This window comes from Lactuca saligna, chromosome 2, assembly GCF_052625555.1.
Source record: "Lactuca saligna cultivar CGN05327 chromosome 2, ASM5262555v1, whole genome shotgun sequence".
Lineage (NCBI taxonomy): Eukaryota > Viridiplantae > Streptophyta > Magnoliopsida > Asterales > Asteraceae > Lactuca > Lactuca saligna.
The window spans coordinates 148,526,377-148,544,821 of record NC_136418.1 but is presented as its reverse complement, the minus strand read 5'-3'; the positions used below and the strand labels follow the sequence as shown (position 1 = coordinate 148,544,821).

The 18,445-nt window shown below is 36.7% G+C and overlaps 1 pseudogene; it reads left to right on the top strand.

The window, feature by feature from the left end:
- Positions 1-1,315: 1,315 nt before the first annotated feature.
- LOC145032016 (xyloglucan galactosyltransferase XLT2 pseudogene) lies at positions 1,316-2,986 on the top strand (annotated as a pseudogene).
- The last annotated feature ends 15,459 nt before the right edge of the window (positions 2,987-18,445 follow it).

The following is an 18,445-nucleotide window of genomic DNA, read 5'->3' as shown; positions in this document are numbered from 1 at the left end:
AATAAACACACACCTCCTAATTATTTATTGTACTCTTTTAACTTGCATTTTTTTAGCAAATCAAGAGATTATATAAAACCTTGACACCTAAGACACCTCTTTCTCATTCTCTCTCTATATATATATATATGTATGTATATATATGTATATATATATATATATATATATATATATATATATATATATATATATATATATATATAAAATCTAAAGGAGTTTAACAACAATACATTTTTAGGTTTTAGGATTTTGCCATAAATGGTTGTTGAATTTGATATTTTTCGTCCCTAAAGTCAAAAGTTTTATATTTTTGCCATTTGATTAAGTGTTTGTGCCTTTAGGTTTTTGCCACAAATCTTTAGTGACTTTAACATTTTTAGTCCTTGCAGTCAACAGTTTTACATTTTGGTGTTTTTGCCACAAATCTTTAATGAATTTGATACTTTTCGTCATTGTAGTCAAAACTTTTACATTTTGACATAAAAAACACAAAAAATCTCCTTTAGAATTTTACCATCATATTTTCCAAACTTCGACAACTTTAACATTATTGCAACAACATTTTTGGATTTTTTTTCTCCATTAGTGTTTTTTCTTTTGGTTGTACACATTTGACATATAATTTTAGGGGTTGTCGACTTTCTCCGCTATTTGTGGCGATTTACAATTTTAGCATATATGTTTTAAAGTTTGCCGATTTTTCCCATATTACCCCAAAAGCGGCGTAGCCGCGTGTTGTTTTACTAGTTAGCCTTAAAAAAAATGTTCGAACCAAAGGGCTTGTAGCCCAGCGGTATCCGCTGTTGTCCTTTCTCATTGAGGTTGAGGGTTCAAGTCTCATTGTGCACATAGGTAGATTTAAGAAGTAGTTTAGGAGTATGTTAGATTTGTCGTTTAAAAAAATAATAATAAATAAATAAAATGATTAATAGCATTCTACTTTATTTTTAGAATTCCACTCATTAATTATTGGGAAGTGATTCGTATACAACGGTTTCTTATCATACACAACAATATATGTATTAAAAAGCTGTACAATACAACATTTTAAAGCGTCAATTATTATGTATAGAAAAAAAATTATGTAAAAATCATCTCCTTAACTATTACCTCCTTAACTATTACGATGAGACATGGATATAAATCATAATTTCATTTTCCATAAAATCATTTAACACTAATTTAAATGTTTTTTTTTTTTTTGTTTATTCAATCCACTCTAACAAAGCATCGGAAAGTAAACAAAAGATGAAATATGGCATCCCTACTCTAAAAGAAAACTAATGATAACAAAAACAATATGCAATAAAATAAGTAAAAATAAATGTCGGTATTTTATTTGAAGGTCCTTCAAAAGCTATTAGCATAAACCATTAAACCCTACTCCTTCCTCTTCCAAATCCACTCCCATTTCACCATGTTAATCTCCAAGAAATCCAGAACCCTCCAATTCATAACCAGTATTTTTCACTCAATTCACTCTCAAATCACTTCACACCCACGAATTTCCCTTTTCATCTTCTCACTTTCCCTAGTACAACTCCTCATCTTCTGTTCTCCCTTCCCACCACCGCCGGCGCCGGTATCTCTCCCATCTATGGCGGATGACAGATGCGAAGAAGGTAACGTTTACGTCTACAAACTCCCAACCATGTTCAACTCCGATTTAGTGGGTACCTGCGAAGATTTAGACCCTTGGCATTGGCAGTGCGGCGTCGCCACCAATGGCGGTTATGGAACAACTGCTACCGAGCTCGCCGGGATAATACCGGAGAACTTACTTCAGGTGTGGCATCGGACGAATCAGTTTTCATCGGAGATTATTTTTCATAACCGGATCCTGAAGCATAAATGCAGAACCATGGAGCCGGAATCTGCTACGGTTTTCTATATACCGTTTTACGCTGGACTCGCCGTCGGAAAATATCTCTTCACCGACAGTACTAACGACGAACGTGATTTCCATGCCGTGGAGTTAATAAAGTGGGTCCAGATGCAACGGTACTGGCAAAGATCCAACGGCTCTGATCATGTTATAGTTCTGGGTAGGATCACATGGGATTTCCGCCGGTTAACTGACCCGGAAAAGCGATGGGGATCCACCTTCTTAAACATGCCGGAGATGCAAACTGTCACACGTTTCACCATCGAGAGAGCTCCGGGGGACTACCACGACATCGGGATACCTTACCCCACCGGATTCCACCCCCGTTCAATCTCCGACATCCGAACATGGCAAAACTTCATACGAACGTACAACAGAACAAGCCTTTTCACTTTCGTCGGTGCGGCGCGTGAAGACGTCGGCGATGATATTAGAGGACTACTGTTACAAACCTGCCGGAATGAGTCTGTTTCCGGTACTTGCCGGGTGGTGGATTGTGCAGTGACGCCATGTGCGAACGGAAGCTCGGCGATAATGGAGTCGTTACTTGGATCGGAATTCTGTTTGCAGCCGAGAGGAGATAGTTTCACGAGACGATCGGTGTTTGATTGCATGATTGCCGGAGCGGTGCCGGTTTTGTTCTGGAACAGGACGATGTACGATCAGTACGAATGGTACTTGCCGGAGGAACCGGAAAGCTACTCGGTTTTCATAGATCACAATGATGTTTCAGCGGGAAGGAAATCGATAAAGGGGGTGTTGGAGAATTACAGTAAGGATGTCGTGAAGAAGATGAGAGAAAGAGTTATAGAAATTATACCCAAGATCGTGTATAGCGATGATGAGAGTAACAATGGCGGCATGAAGGACGCTTTTGATATTGCAATGGACGGGGTTTTGAGGAGGTTCAAGGCGGAAAGAGATGAAAGACGGCGAGAATCCGATGTAAATGTCCCTGTAAATTGATTTTCCGCAGTTTTTTCGTATAAATTATGTATTTTTATTAGGAAATTTGTCACGGTTGAGTTTAATTTTCATTATACAATTATACCATATCATATATGCATTATGCATGTAGTAAACCTATTATTTTTGTTCCAACTCTATTTCCTTTCGTCCTTAAATTATGTGGGACAATTATAATGAACTAGAAGTTTTGAATTGACGAATATGTTTATTTATAGTAAATATTAATCGATTAACGAATATGTTTATTTATGGTAAAGATTAAGTAGTTGTATATTGAATTTTAGTTCTTTTGTAAGTGAATTCATTTTGACCGATTGATCATGATATGTGTCTTAGAGTAGTGGGTACATAACATCATCCTCTTTCTTCCCAACGCTTTTAATGACGTTCTACCATACCAAAGACTAATAGTCTTGATTGCAAATAAAAATTGAAACATTATCTACATGTACCAAAAGTTGGTTGCTATCTGTTAAGGAGCTGATTAAAATTTAGTTTTGAAAAAATTGGCAATTTTTGGTAAGGTATTTATTATTTTATGCGGTAAGAAAATGAATTTAAAAGAAATGTTTCGATTGTTTATGTGGTGGGAAAGCCTAATTCATTAATATGATATATTATATAAATAAATTGCAAATATGTGTTTAAGTGTTTTATGACTTTCTAAGTTTTGTTTGTAGGGATCGAAAAAAACTCGATGGAAAATCTGAAACCCATACATGTTTTAAGCGACAAATTTCTATATTGATCGGTGATGTGGACAGGGAATTTCTAAATAAAAAAATGGAATGAATAAAAAATGAAATGAGGATACTCCTAGTCTCTGCCCCGATATATATTAATATATAAAAATAATATAAAACATATATTTATTGTATAAGTTATAATATTTAAGATCCAAGTAACCCAACTTATTAATAATTATTTGGTTGAAATTATATTTTTCCTTCTTCTTTTAATCTAATTTAATATCGTATATAATTTTTTTCCTTGGTTTATCTATTTTACCTCAAATATCAATTTGATAATTTTTTTCTACTTGATTTTCCATGTATATATTTAAATTTGGAAGAAAATTTGTTTATAGTTTTTATGCAATATATGAATATTTTTATGTTTTTTTAAAATCTTTAAACTTGTGTAGGTAAAATTAAAATTTAGAGTTTTTCTTTACATAAAATTTGTCATATTAAAGGAGAAAAAAATCTCCGATTTCTTATTGAAGATCCCCGGTCCTTGTTGGGGTTGGGGATAAGGATTCATTTATATTCCCCGATAAAGATGATGATTGAAATGAGTATTTAGGGGTGGGGATGGGGATTGAGGTCCCCTATATTACCCGTCCTCGTTGTCATCTCTATTTGTTTATCGATATGATTTTTGTGTTTGAATTTTATCTACTAGTAAACAAGGGTAAAAATGGTTAATGTTATAAAAGGGTAACCAACTATTTAAAATATTATAAAATACCATTCAACTAAAAAAATAATGTAATGAACAATTGTTTTGGTTTATAAAATATCATTCCAACAATTGTTTTGTTTTTTTAAAAACACCGTTCTAACAATGATATTTTTAAAACAAGACAATAGATTGTTACCTTTTAATGACGTTTTTTAGTTGAATTGTATTTTTAAACATTTTAGATAGTTGGTTACCCTTTTATGACATTAACCCGAGTAAAAATGATAATTTATGTTTTTTTTTTTTTTTTGCTACGAACTTATCATTGTTAACATATCTTTTATTTTTAAACTTTAAGGCTTGAAGGAGTGGATGCCGAGGATATCGGGCTCCACCATCATCATCATCTTCTTCCTCTTTCTTCGACATTCCATTATCAAGTGTGCGCCAACTACCCCCTAACTCCCTCCACCTCGACCTTTTCCTTGCCACCATAGCTTGCACCTCAGCCTCTTCCTAACCACCACACATTTGTTGAGGCCTTTTTGTCATCCACTCCCTCAAACCTAACTACACAGTGCAATAATAATTTTATTTGAACTTTAATAATGACACGGGTTCGAATAAAAATAATAATTATATAATTTGTTTATGGAATCTAAACTGAAACACATGAGACCCCATCACATACCATGGTTTAGAACTTTTAATCTTTTAAAGTGCATTTTATAATTTGTACTTTTTTAATGCACATTATACAATATAGTTTACGGTTTTGACTTTAAAATGCAATGCAAACACTCGTAATATTTTTTTTAACTGAGATAGGTATTTGGAATGGAGTTGATTAGTGACTAAACTTGGATTAGTCGTCTAGTCAATTTGAGCCAACAAATAAAAGGTCTTAGAATCAAAGGTTCTAAATAATGTAAGGTGTTTTATAGCGGCAATGTCAAACCTCAAACTTTATGAGTCGTGGCGAGTTATGACGTTTGTTAAGAATGACTTAAGGCAAAAATTTTGTATATACTTTATATATATATATATATATATATATATATATATATATATATATATATATATATATATATATATATATTTATATATATATATTCTTTACTATTAGGGTAAAGTGAATATACCTAACAACTTTATATAAGCTTAGACACCTAACCACATGATACTACGTAATTTTGTATCATATTTGCATTATAATCACCCAAAGTTCTTAAAATTCAACCTCATAACTTGATTGCTACCAAAATCTTTGGACTTTCATCATTATCTTCATTCAAATCACGTCTTTCTATCGGAGATCCCCTGGTGGGCTTCATATACTACCGTTACAAATCAAATGGTGTAGGAAGAATATAATGGTGAATGTCTGAAAATCTTTGAAGTAAATCAATTTAAGGGTTGGAGTTTAAGAACCTTAGACGATTACAATGGAAATATAATGCAAAACAATGTAGTATAATGTGGTTAGGTACCTAAGCTTATATAAGGTTGTTAGGTATATTCACTTTACCCTTACTATTATTCATTTATATACATATATATATATATATATATATATATATATATATATATATATATATATATATATATATATATATATGGCTTAAGGTAACATTTTCTCAAGGTGTAACATCAAATACAAGTAGAGATGCACAAATCCAGGATCCAATCCGGTCAACATTCCGATTCGGATCCAGTCAAAATTCGAATCGAATCTAGTCAATAATCCGAATCCAATTTGAAACCAGTTTAATCCAAATTTTGGTAGCTATTACCAAATTTCTGGGTGGTTTAGGAACCAGTTTTGTAGAACCCAATTTGTTATCTGGGGGTAAATCCGATTTGAGTTTGAAAAGTCAAACTGAAATGTCCCAAAATTAAGATCCAAAAATTTCATTTTTAAATTAATAAAACTAGTATCTCCAAAACATCATCATATAAATCCAAATAAAACTAATGTATCAATCATCATTTCACATCAGAATAAGTTAAGAAAATGCGGAACGAGGTGTTGTATGCTCTGTAATCATCCTGAACTCTTCCATTTGAAAACATAAGTACCTAAAATATAAACTGAAAACCGTAAACACGAAGCTTAGTGGGTTCCCCAAAATACCAAATATCATACATATCATACATAACACATAACGGGCCCCGCCTAATGAGTATAATGGGCCCTACCCTAACTCACATAACGGGCCCCGCCCTAAATTGCATAACGCGCCCCACAAAATGAGTATAACAGGCCTCTCCCAATGAGTATAACAGGCCCAACCCACATACTAATCACATAAGCATAACAAGTAATAGCGTACAGAATAACCATCGGGTCCCACCTAGTAAGCATACATGCACATACACATACAAGTGTCACACGGACAATGAGTATTCTAACATAATAGGTCATGCATCGGCATTAGTGCCTTCGACCCGCCAAAACACAGGGAGGAAACTCACATTGCACTGTCGAATCACTCTAGTTGCTGGTCTAACAAATCTCCAAGCTATCAATATCAAATAACATCCGACTAATAATTGGATTCCAATCTATAACCATCAGTCCATAATTAGGGTAAAAGGACCATTTTACCCCTTACCTAGTTTGGACCAAGACTAAGGCCCAAACTCACAATCCAAAAGGCCCAAATCCTAATTAGCCACCCGAGGCCCAATTCATGGCCTAACTTTCCAAATTGGGGCCAAATCCCATTGTGGGCCTTCTCAAAATAACTATCAGCCCAAAACCTGATGGCCCAATAGGGCCCAAAACACCAGACTCAAATCCTAGTGAGTACACGGGGGCGTACTCATCTGTACGCTAAGTGTACACACATTAGGGGTTCTACGTAACGCGTACGAGCTTATACGCCCAACGTACTAATCCATTTTGCCAAATCTCATTTTTACTCCTTAATTCGTTAAGACCTTGTTCCAAAATGTATATTTGTCTTCCTTGAGTTGGATAATCACATAGAGTTGCTAACTTTACGTTCATGTATGGCTAAATGAAACTCTTAAAGCTCAAAAGGACTTATTAGGTTACTTAATCATGCATGTGACCATAAAGCTCATAAAGCTAGCACCTTTATGCTTGAGAATCTCATAACAAGCTCAGACCTAAAAAATAAGCCCTTCGACGTATTAACTCATCAATCAACCCAAAAAGGGACCCAAAAGCATGAAAATCAAGACATAAAGAGATCTAATCATTCAAAAGCCAAGGTATGAACTTGATACCTCAAAGAACTTGTAAGATGAGTGATGATTCTGGATCTCTAAGTTTCCCACCAAGCTATGAATCTTCCACCTTCTTCAATCTCTTCAAAATGAGCAAACAAACACCAATTTCATCTCAAGGATTCAAATGCACAACAATGGAGGCTAAGGGTCGATTTCTAGGGTTTTGGAGGCTTAGAGACTAGTAAAGAGGCCATCCCTAAAGACTTAAGGTGCTTATATAGGGTGCAACGCCTTAAAATAGGGTTTTCATTAACTCCTCGTACTCCCCGCATAATCCTCGTACGCCTAGCATACAAGGCCTCGCATCCACTATCAACCCCTCGTAGTATGCTAAGCGTACACCAATGTACGCCCCGTGTACTGAACCTCACACTAGTACGCCTTGTGTACTCCCTATGTACGCCCCGCGTAGTAGGGTTATCCTTAAACACTGCAATTCTCTGAAGGCCATAACTTCTTCACTATAAACCCGATTTCGACGACCCTTATATCCATGAAAAGGTAACAAGAAGCTCTACACTTTTATCAAATGATACTTCCTTAAAATTTCTCAAACAAATTTCCATGAAAAGGTAACGAGAAGCCTGATAATACCCGATCTTTGGTCACCGCCTTGAAATAGGAAAATATTCAGGACAAGGTGTTACAACTCTCCCCCACTTAAATTAGATTTCATCCTCGAAATCATTCCTTACCATCCCAAGCATGCTAAACATCCTAAGCAACACGACCACCACCCCGATCATACCACATCCTTACCAAGGCGACCGAAACCAACCCTAGTAGGGATCTCCCAACTCGCAGATGAACGAATTCTTTCTCAGTCTAGAACAATGCCATGCAAAAATAACCACTTCTACTTAACCTGAAATCTAAAGTCTTGAATTGGCCTAAATCCCTGACATACCGCCCATACCAAAACATTTCTAATTCCATTCCACTTGGCCAAAGGGATTAAATAATCTTTCAATAAAAGACTCATCATGATGATAACAATTCCATGAACATAATGAACAACACGAGACGAACTGGGAGATGAACATCCAAATGCTAAACAAGACATTTCTTCCTTGAATTATCGAACCAATATACCGCTGCTGAAATTCTGAAACCCCATACTTGCTTGACCCCTACACAGATAGAACCAAATCAAAACATAATCACAATAGCCTGATCTATCTTCAGATAATATGCACACACAACACGTAATTTATATAAAATAATTCATATCTACGTGTAAGCTGAAAGTAACTATGCACTCACCTATCAAGGTGGTAATTCCGAACTCAGACAACGCTTCGTTATTCTTGAAACAATTTCCTTCGTCAAAACCAAGTATCATTACCACTAGAGTTTAGTCTATCATTCATCTGGACTACTTAATAGTCTAGCTATTATTACTATTATATAAGCGGTAAACAATACTTATATAACCTATAATAATAGCCCAAACACTTATTATAAGTTCCTAATAACGTTACTTGATATGTGCATATTTAGTGTGTATTAAGTGTAGTTTATTTATTCATATATTAGCTAAATTGTTGCATATTATGGACAAAAGGTACTTAAAAGTGTTAAATTATGTTTTTCAGTCCAAAGATGAAGCTCGGAAGCGAAAGGAAGCAAGAGAAGCGGTCAGGAGCTCAAGAGTGGAATGAAGAAAGAAAACACCCATAAAAGGCTTCTACTCGTCGAGTTGCCCCTTGACTCGACGAGTCCGGTCGCGGATTCAGAAAGATAAGCATTCGGAAGTCAAGATAGTTATCGGATTACGACTATTGTGAGAGGGACTCGACGAGTCACCATATGACTCGACGAGTCGGAACGCATATATAAAGATAACTCTACAATTCGAGAAGGGAGAATTCTGGGAAGTTTCAGAAGTGCTTAGCTGCGAATAAGAAGCCAGAAGAACCCTAGAAGTTGACCAAAGAAGCTAGAATCCAATCCCGGGAGTAATTAAGGCGTAATTTCACCATTCTACTTAATTCTTTTGTTTTGTCAACATGATTAAGCAACTTGAACTTATTTGTTTGCTGTTATTTACCTTAGTTATGAACTAATTTCTTTATACTTCTGTTTGGAAATACAAAGTTGACAATATGGTTTGATTGATTGGTAGGATTAATTCCAAGTTGGTGATTAATTGTTATTTTAGCTTGCTAAAGAACCTTGTGTATGAATGATAATTAATTTCCTGTTAATAGGAAGATAATTGATTAGCATGAACATCTATTGATTATCAACCTCATATGATATGTGACCACTATACCATATGTCTAGAATTAATGAACATGAAACTAGGATTAATAAGGAAATTGAGTAAACTCATGTGCAAGCTTGTAAGATGACCATCGAACAAGAGGTTAATTAAGAATAACGAATTAATTAGCTATTGCAAGTCTAACTTAACACGAATAATTAATCTAGTAAATATAATTAAATTAAGCAATTGGCCACTGTTTGAATTAGTTTATTTGCTAAGGATTAGGGTAGTGAACACAAACTTAATCACTTGAATCGGTAACCAACGAAAGAATTAATCCATTGCACTATTACCTTAGAATCAACCATAAAGTTAACCGAGTTGAACTAAACAGAAGTTTCTTTCCCATTATTGAATCTAGTTAATTTGTTCTTTTCTAGTCTTGCATTAGTTTTAGTTAGTAAGTTTCTAGTCTTGTAAAACTAGAGAAAAAACCCCTATTTGCTTAATCAACTTAGATAGAATTAGTTTTTAATTTAATTTGCCGTTCCCTGTGTTCGATACCCTGCTTATTTAGCTATACCACAATTGATAGGTTCACTGCCTTTTGTGTGTTATTTGATAATTAAAGTAGGATTAAAACTAAGTGGGTTTTACACACATCAAGTTTTTGGCGCCGTTGCCGGGGAACGGTTCTAAATAGTTAATATTATTTGCTAATTGTTATTATTATTTTTTATTGATTTTTTTAGTTTATTTAGTTTATTTTTATTTTTATTTATTATGTATTTTCCAAATCTCGATGCTTTTGATGCTTTTATTGAGGAAGTAGTACAGGAAATTGAGCAAGAAGATGAGGAGTGTGGATGGGATGAAGATTTGAAGAAATTTGATAGATGGTTAGATAACATCTTGCCCAACACACAAGAACAATCTGAGTCACAAGAGCTAGAGTTAAAAGATGAAGAATTTAATCCAGAAAGAGATTTGGAGGAACTAGAAAGGTTGCTGGCAGAGGGGTCAGACGAAGAACAAGAACAAGCCGAGTTGTAGGAACCAAGCTGTGGTTTGACCATTACCATGACATGCCCCCCTGTATTTTCGGTTTGTGTTTCAAAGCATGGGGTGACGATTCCAACTTTGGAGAAAGTTCTAAATCATGATCCATTTATGATTAGTATCCAACCGGTTCCAACCCTTGTCAATATTCTTGGGTTTTATGTATTCAAGCTCGTTTGGCCAATTTTAGAAGTAAAGAGCCAAATTTCACAAATTGGTCCACCAAAGAAGATATTCAATGCAACGGATGGATGGGCATCGAATTTATTAGAAGTTTATTAGGTTGGGAGTCCAGCTAAAGACTCGCACAAAAAGAAGCGCTTGCGGGAGGCAACCCGTCATTAGAGTTTGCTTTCTTTTACTCTTTAGTTTTTTTTATTATTTTTGTTTTGTGTTTCAATTTTAATCTTCCAAATCATCGGACTTGTCTGCTTAAGGGAGCGCCTAGCTTAAGAGTGGGGTGAAAAGATTTTGAATAAATGACAAAATTTTAAAAATTAGTAATGTTTTACAAGAGACTCGCCGAGTCTGACCCTGACTTGACGAGTATATTCTGATTTCAGAAAAAAACTTTGACTGCGCGATTGGACTCGCCGAGTCTGACCCTGACTCGACGAGTCGATTTTTATTTACAGAAAAAAAATAATCATTTCGAAATTACTTTTACATCAAATAGGGTTTTAACCCTAAAAATTCAGTTTTCACAACCACACTCGCCGGGTGCCTCTCTCTACAACTCTCTCTCAAGCATTCAAGTGTTCTTCAACTTTTCTTCCAAATTCTCAAGATTTAAACTCAAAAGGTAACAACTTTCTTCTTGATTTCTTGATAGAATGTGATTATAAGGTCATCTATACTTGCAATTTCATGAAAAAAACCCGTTTTTGAAAAGTAATTAAATTCTATGTTTTCGATTTTTTTCATGAATATTGTTGTTTTGAACGTTTATTGTGGCCTTATTACTTAGTAGGAAGTCCCTGAACAAAACCCTTGCAAGAATTTAAAGGTTACATGGTTCAATTTTGTGAGACCCGTCGACCGACTCGTACAGGTCGCGCGACTCGCCGAGTCAGGCATGGACTCGACGAGTCCAGTCGATTTCCAGAAACAGTTCGTTTTTTTTTATTCTGTGTTTTCTGGGTCTGGTTTATATGTTTTGCAGGAGTCATGTTTAGAAGAGGACAATCTTCAAGTGGTAGCCAAGGGGAATTTCCATGGTTGAATTTCCCGCAAATCGAATCCGCTTCAACAATGCGGAAGTGGAAGAAGAAGCTTTCCGATATCAAAAAGAAGGAGGTCTATGTACCGAACAGAATTGATTGGGAGTGGTTGCAAAATGTGCGATATGAAGAAGAATTAGCTCCGTACCTTCTAAAGGAGTTCCAACATGACGGCGAGTCAATGATATGTGATGGTTGGAGCCGGGTCTTCCGCATACAAGAGCCAGTATATTTGGAGCTTTGCTTGGAGTTTTTCTCCACGGTATCTTTTACCGGTGGAGTGGATTTATATCATCCGGTGAGCTTCACGTTTTGTCTTGGGGGTGAGTATCATCAATGCTCGGTGGTGGACCTTGCTTGCCGACTAGGGATTTATGATCAACCTTTGGTTTCAACGAACCTCTTTCGGGCCTTTTTGGCTAACACTCACATGGTGTTCCCCGATGGAGTTACTAGCACGGGTTGGTGGAATACTATAGGGAATAAAGTTTATATCCCGAAGTCAGCACAAGAAGGGAGCATCCGATCCCCGACTCACCGCCTCATTCACCGCCTTATTTCCTCCACCATCAACCAAAGGAAGGACGATGACAAGGTTTCCAACCTTGATGTTTTCTACCTATGGAGCATTATCACACCCGACGTCTTTTGCAACATCCCGTGGTGCATTGCTTCATATCTCTCGGAGGGTGCGGTCAAAGATCGCAAAACATCACGTATCAATGGAGGCATGTTTGTCACTCGATTAGCTAATTCATTCAGGTTGATGAACCGTGGTGCCTGGAACCTCCTGACATTGATCCCGACACCCCCATTTAATCCCATTCTTTTCCGCAGAGCACGAATCATTGAAGACTATGGTGGTGGCCATTATGCCATCCCAAATGATGACTCAGTTGTAGGTCCCGAAGCACCGGGAAGGAGGGTGAGATCGCGAAGGGAACGGGATGTGGAGGATGAGCCGCCAGTGATTCCGGTAGAGACTGAAGACGTACCAATGGATTGGTACAATATAGAGATGAGGCGGATGCAAGACCAAATGGCTAGGGGGCTAAATTTTAGCAACCAATCCCACATACGACTTTTTGACCATTTTAATATTCCGCATATTGATGGTGGGAATTATCCATACATTCCATCGTGGGACGAGAGGATTGGTGCACGTCGAAGCGGAGCTGGGGGAAGTGGAGCCAACGATGATGAGGAGGAAGATGAAGATTGATATTCGTGTTTTTGTGTTTTTAATCAAACAATTGCAATTTTTATTTTGTTTTGTTTTTGGTGTGTATGCTTTGAGATATTATGATGTTTAATAGTTGTTTGCTTTAGTTATTTTCAGGATTGCATTTTGATTGCTTGCTTAGGATGGTATAGAGATGTAAAGCATGGATGTTTTTGCGTGTGAGAGCGAGTCAAGGAAGCGAGTTTTTAACGTCAAAGTGTCAAGTCCGGTCTTAGGGGTATGAGCGATTAAGTCCGCATGTGAGGAAGGGTTAACGAAGTTGTGAGAGGCTAAAACAGTTGCCACATACCAAGATTTTTCATTCAGTGGCCAACTCGTCGAGTGCACTAAGCTGACTCGACGAGTCGCTTTGTATTTCCAGAAATTTTTAGACGGCGCGCTGCTACTCGGCGAGTCCATCATCAGACTCGACGAGTCATTCATTTTTTGAGCCGAACGACTGCTGATTTGATGCTAATACTTATACCACTTGCATCCTTCTAATTCCATATCCATTCTTGAAGATCTTACGCCGATTTTCGCATATTAGAGCGACCCACACGAGACATGGATGAGATTTTTCCGTGTATAAAGTTTATTGAAGATGGAGCTTAAATGAGAGTGATCAACCTATCCACTGCTATCCCAGGGGAGTTTGTTCCAAAATTCCCTCTTTATTTTTCTGTTTTTATGCATAATATGCAATGAGGGCATTGCATCACATAAGTGTGGGGTAGGGGGTTGGTTACATAATAGTCAAATTTTAAAAAATTTTGCATACCAAAAGGATTATTTAGGATACTAATTTAGAAAATTTTGGTAAAAAAATTAGGATTCCATGTTAGAATTGTGTTAATAATTGTATGAAGACCCAAATTTTTAGCTGAGCCTATATACGTTCTAGTGCATTTGTGGCTTCCTTATTTCAGTGAAATCATGAGACAAAAACACGACCTTGCCCAGCCTGAGGGATGCAATATGTTTAGCAGCCTAAACCTGAAATGTATCCAGGAAAATTTTTATCATTAGCCAATAAAGGTTGAGATTGAGCGCCCCTGCTTAAGCATGTAGGGATTTGAGTGAAAAAATGAGGTATACATGTAAAAAAAAAAAGAGAGAGAATTCCAAGAAAAAGTTTGAAGAATTTTTGGAGCATCAAAGTCAAATATCAAATATGAAGATCGAAAATTCTGAAGGAATTCAAAAAGTTGAAGATACCAAAAATCAAACAAAAAGGTGGTGAATTCAAAGATATCCAAGATCAAATTATCAAGCAAGTGAAGAATTCCAAAGAGCTCCGTAGTGGTATCGAAAAGTTGTAATTCTAGATTATGTATGCTTGGGTTGCTCAATTAAAAATACCTTGAGGGTAAAGAGGTTTTCTGAGGATGGATTCGGAGGGTTGCATAAAATGAGCATAGTTCGGGGTGAGTGGGCGAATGTTTATGAGGATTGTGAGTATTTGAAGTATGGGGGGTTTTTAGGAATTTTAGACACAAATGCATGCGTTGCGGTCTTGGCATAATGGCTGGGTTGGATTGGAGTTATTATATGTGATTCTAATGTGTTAAAATTCAGTTTTGCTTGAGGGCAAGCAAAAGACAAGTGTGGGGTATTTTGATATGTGCATATTTAGTGTGTATTAAGTGTAGTTTATTTATTCATATATTGGCTAAATTGTTGCATATTATGGACAAAAGGTACTTAAAAGTGTTAAATTATGTTTTTCAGTCCAAAGATGAAGCTCGGAAGCGAAAGGAAGCAAGAGAAGCGGTCAGGAGCTCAAGAGTGGAATGAAGAAAGAAAACACCCATAAAAGGCTTCTACTCGTCGAGTTGCCCCTTGACTCGACGAGTCCGGTCGCGGATTCAGAAAGATAAGCATTCGGAAGTCAAGATAGTTATCGGATTACGACTATTGTGAGAGGGACTCGACGAGTCACCATATGACTTGACGAGTCGGAACGCATATATAAAGATAACTCTACAATTCGAGAAGGGAGAATTCTGGGAAGTTTCAGAAGTGCTTAGCTGCGAATAAGAAGCCAGAAGAACCCTAGAAGTCAACCAAAGAAGCTAGAATCCAATCCCGGGAGTAATTAAGGCGTAATTTCACCATTCTACTTAATTCTTTTGTTTTGTCAACATGATTAAGCAACTTGAACTTATTTGTTTGCTGTTATTTACCTTAGTTATGAACTAATTTCTTTATACTTCTGTTTGGGAATACAAACTTGACAATATGGTTTGATTGATTGGTAGGATTAATTCCAAGTTGGTGATTAATTGTTATTTTAGCTTGCTAAAGAACCTTGTGTATGAATGATAATTAATTTCCTGTTAATAGGAAGATAATTGATTAGCATGAACATCTATTGATTATCAACCTCATATGATATGTGACCACTATACCATATGTATAGAATTAATGAACATGAAACTAGGATTAATAAGGAAATTGAGTAAACTCATGTGCAAGCTTGTAAGATGACCATCGAACAAGAGGTTAATTAAGAATAACGAATTAATTAGCTATTGCAAGTCTAACTTAACCCGAATAATTAATCTAGTAAATATAAGTAAATTAAGCAATTGGCCACTGTTTGAATTAGTTTATTTGCTAAGGATTAGGGTAGTGAACACAAACTTAATCACTTGAATCGATAACCAACGAAAGAATTAATCCATTGCACTATTACCTTAGAATCAACCATAAAGTTAACCGAGTTGAACTAAACAGAAGTTTCTTTCCCATTATTGAATCTAGTTAATTTGTTCTTTTCTAGTCTTGCATTAGTTTTAGTTAGTAAGTTTCTAGTCTTGTAAAACTAGAGAAAAAACCCCTATTTGCTTAATCAACTTAGATAGAATTAGTTTTTAATTTAATTTTCCGTTCCCTGTGTTCGATACCCTGCTTATTTAGCTATACCACAATTGATAGGTTCACTGCCTTTTGTGTGTTATTTGATAATTAAAGTAGGATGAAAACTAAGTGAGTTTTACACACATCATTACTATAACTAATTATAAGTTATATTAAAAATAGCGTAGGCGTAGCTCACTTACAGCGAGTTTTATAGAAAACCGGACTTTGCTCGGAGCAGCGTTTCTAAACTGAAAGACCCTTTTTCTCGGGACTTCGGGAGCCTCAGGGCTTCCTTCGGGTGCTAGGGGATTCACTTAGGCTTTATGGGGGGGGGGGGGGTTAGAAACCCTAGAGAGAGAAATCAGTGAGAGAAGGAATGAGTTTGGGTGTTAAAATCTCAGCTGCCCTCGCACCTCTATTTATAGGTGCGAGGCCTCGTAGGTACGCATTGCGTTCCCTTTGCCTACGTGGGGCGTAGCTTCGGTCGTACAACAGGTGGCACTCTACTGATGGAGCGACGTGGACCCTCTCAAAACCGTAGAAGACAGCTTTACGCGCAGCGCTCCCCTTCGGACGCGAGGCATCCCTTGGACGGTAAGCGTTTGTTTCGTGCGCGCTGCGTTTTGTGAGCTAGGTGTCCGAATCCGAAGTGTGTTCCGTGATCAATGATGGATGACCCGGATCGATCCATATCATCGGTTTCGCTACAGACCTCGCAAATTCAAGTGCAAACTTTAAAAATTCGTAACTCTCGTGTACGAGCTCCGCTTTTGATGCTCTTTTTATCCATGCGTAGGCAGGAACGTATTCTGCAACTTTTATTTTGAATCCGTCGGCTAATTTTGACTTTATTTTAAAAGTTATATTATTAAAAGGCCGGGACAAGATTAGTCCGTTAAATCTCATAACTTCTTCATCCGACGTCCATTTTCGTCTGTATTTTCATCGTTATGCTACTATTAACGAGATCTTCGATTCTCGTTTAGGTTGTGTCGGTTAAAAACCGATCGATCTAATATTCAAACTTTGGGCTGTACATTGCTAAGTTGAAACTTCGAAAAATCATAACTTCCTCATACGAAGTCAGATTTGGGCGTTCTTTTTATGGACGCTCTCAGTTTAACGTATTCTACGAATTTTGTTTAGATCGCTAAGGCTAAAATCCGTTCTATCATAATTTCACTATGTATGCTTCCCGGTGCCGTGCCGGTTCCGTCGCGAAACTTCGATGGGTCATAACTTCTTCGTTATAACTCGGATTTCGATGTTCTTTATATCCCCGAAATCCTTGTTTCGACTACTACAACTTTATGTAAAAGATATCGGGCTTATCTCATACTTTAATTTTGATGTTTATTTTTATTCTTTATTTGTTATAAGTTTATAAATAAATAATAAGCACATAAATACACACAGTTCACATAATACTCAAGTAATTTATCTTTATTACTTCGAAAAGAGTTACAATAGTTGACATAGACTATACACCACTTAAATATGCTTAGCCCCGAAACCCGGACATTACATTTTAAGGCTTGGGTGTGTTTTTAGGAGCATGAGGCTTTTCTCCACCATTTCGTGGATATAAGGTATGTTGGAACGGACCTATGATGAAGGAGTTATTGTATTTTGAAGTTATTGGCAGTTTTGGTCCCTAATGGAAATAATTGGCAAGGCAGTCCCCTGCATGCAAGGATGCATGCGTATATTTGGCTGGGTACGCCCAACGGAAGCTAGGGGTATGCCCATCGTAATGATGGATAAGTGAAACGTGGGACTTACAGTTGTATGCCCAACGTACAAAAACTACGCCTAACGTAGTGTGCTGAGTTCCAAAACCCTATTTTTTAGGGTTGACTCACTATTTAAGCACCTTAAGTTTTAGGTGTGAGCTTCTCTTTCATCCTCCATTGTCTTAAACCCTAAATCTTGAGCTATAGCTTTATTCAAGAGCGTGGTGAGCCTTGTATGTGCATTTTTGGTGGATTCTAGTGTATTTCAAGAAGTGGTGGCTTGGTACAAGGTGGTGGTTCAAGGAAAGGCTTGTGGATCTGGACTCTTTACTGCATTTTCAGCTTATTAAAGGTAAAAATTTCTTAGCTTGATCATTAGAAGTTAAGATCTAAGATTATGTGGGTTTTGGTTCCATTTTGACCTCATGAGCAACATCTAGTGGTTGGAGACCACTCCAGAAGCTTTGAGTTGCCACTCTTAGCAAATCTAAGGTTGTAAGTTTATAAAAATGCTTTCTTGATGCTTAGATAAGGTCCATGCATGTTCTTGATTGGGTTTTAATGGATTAAAATGGTTATTGGTTTCCCTTTGGGACATGCAAATGCATGAAGGTGCCGACT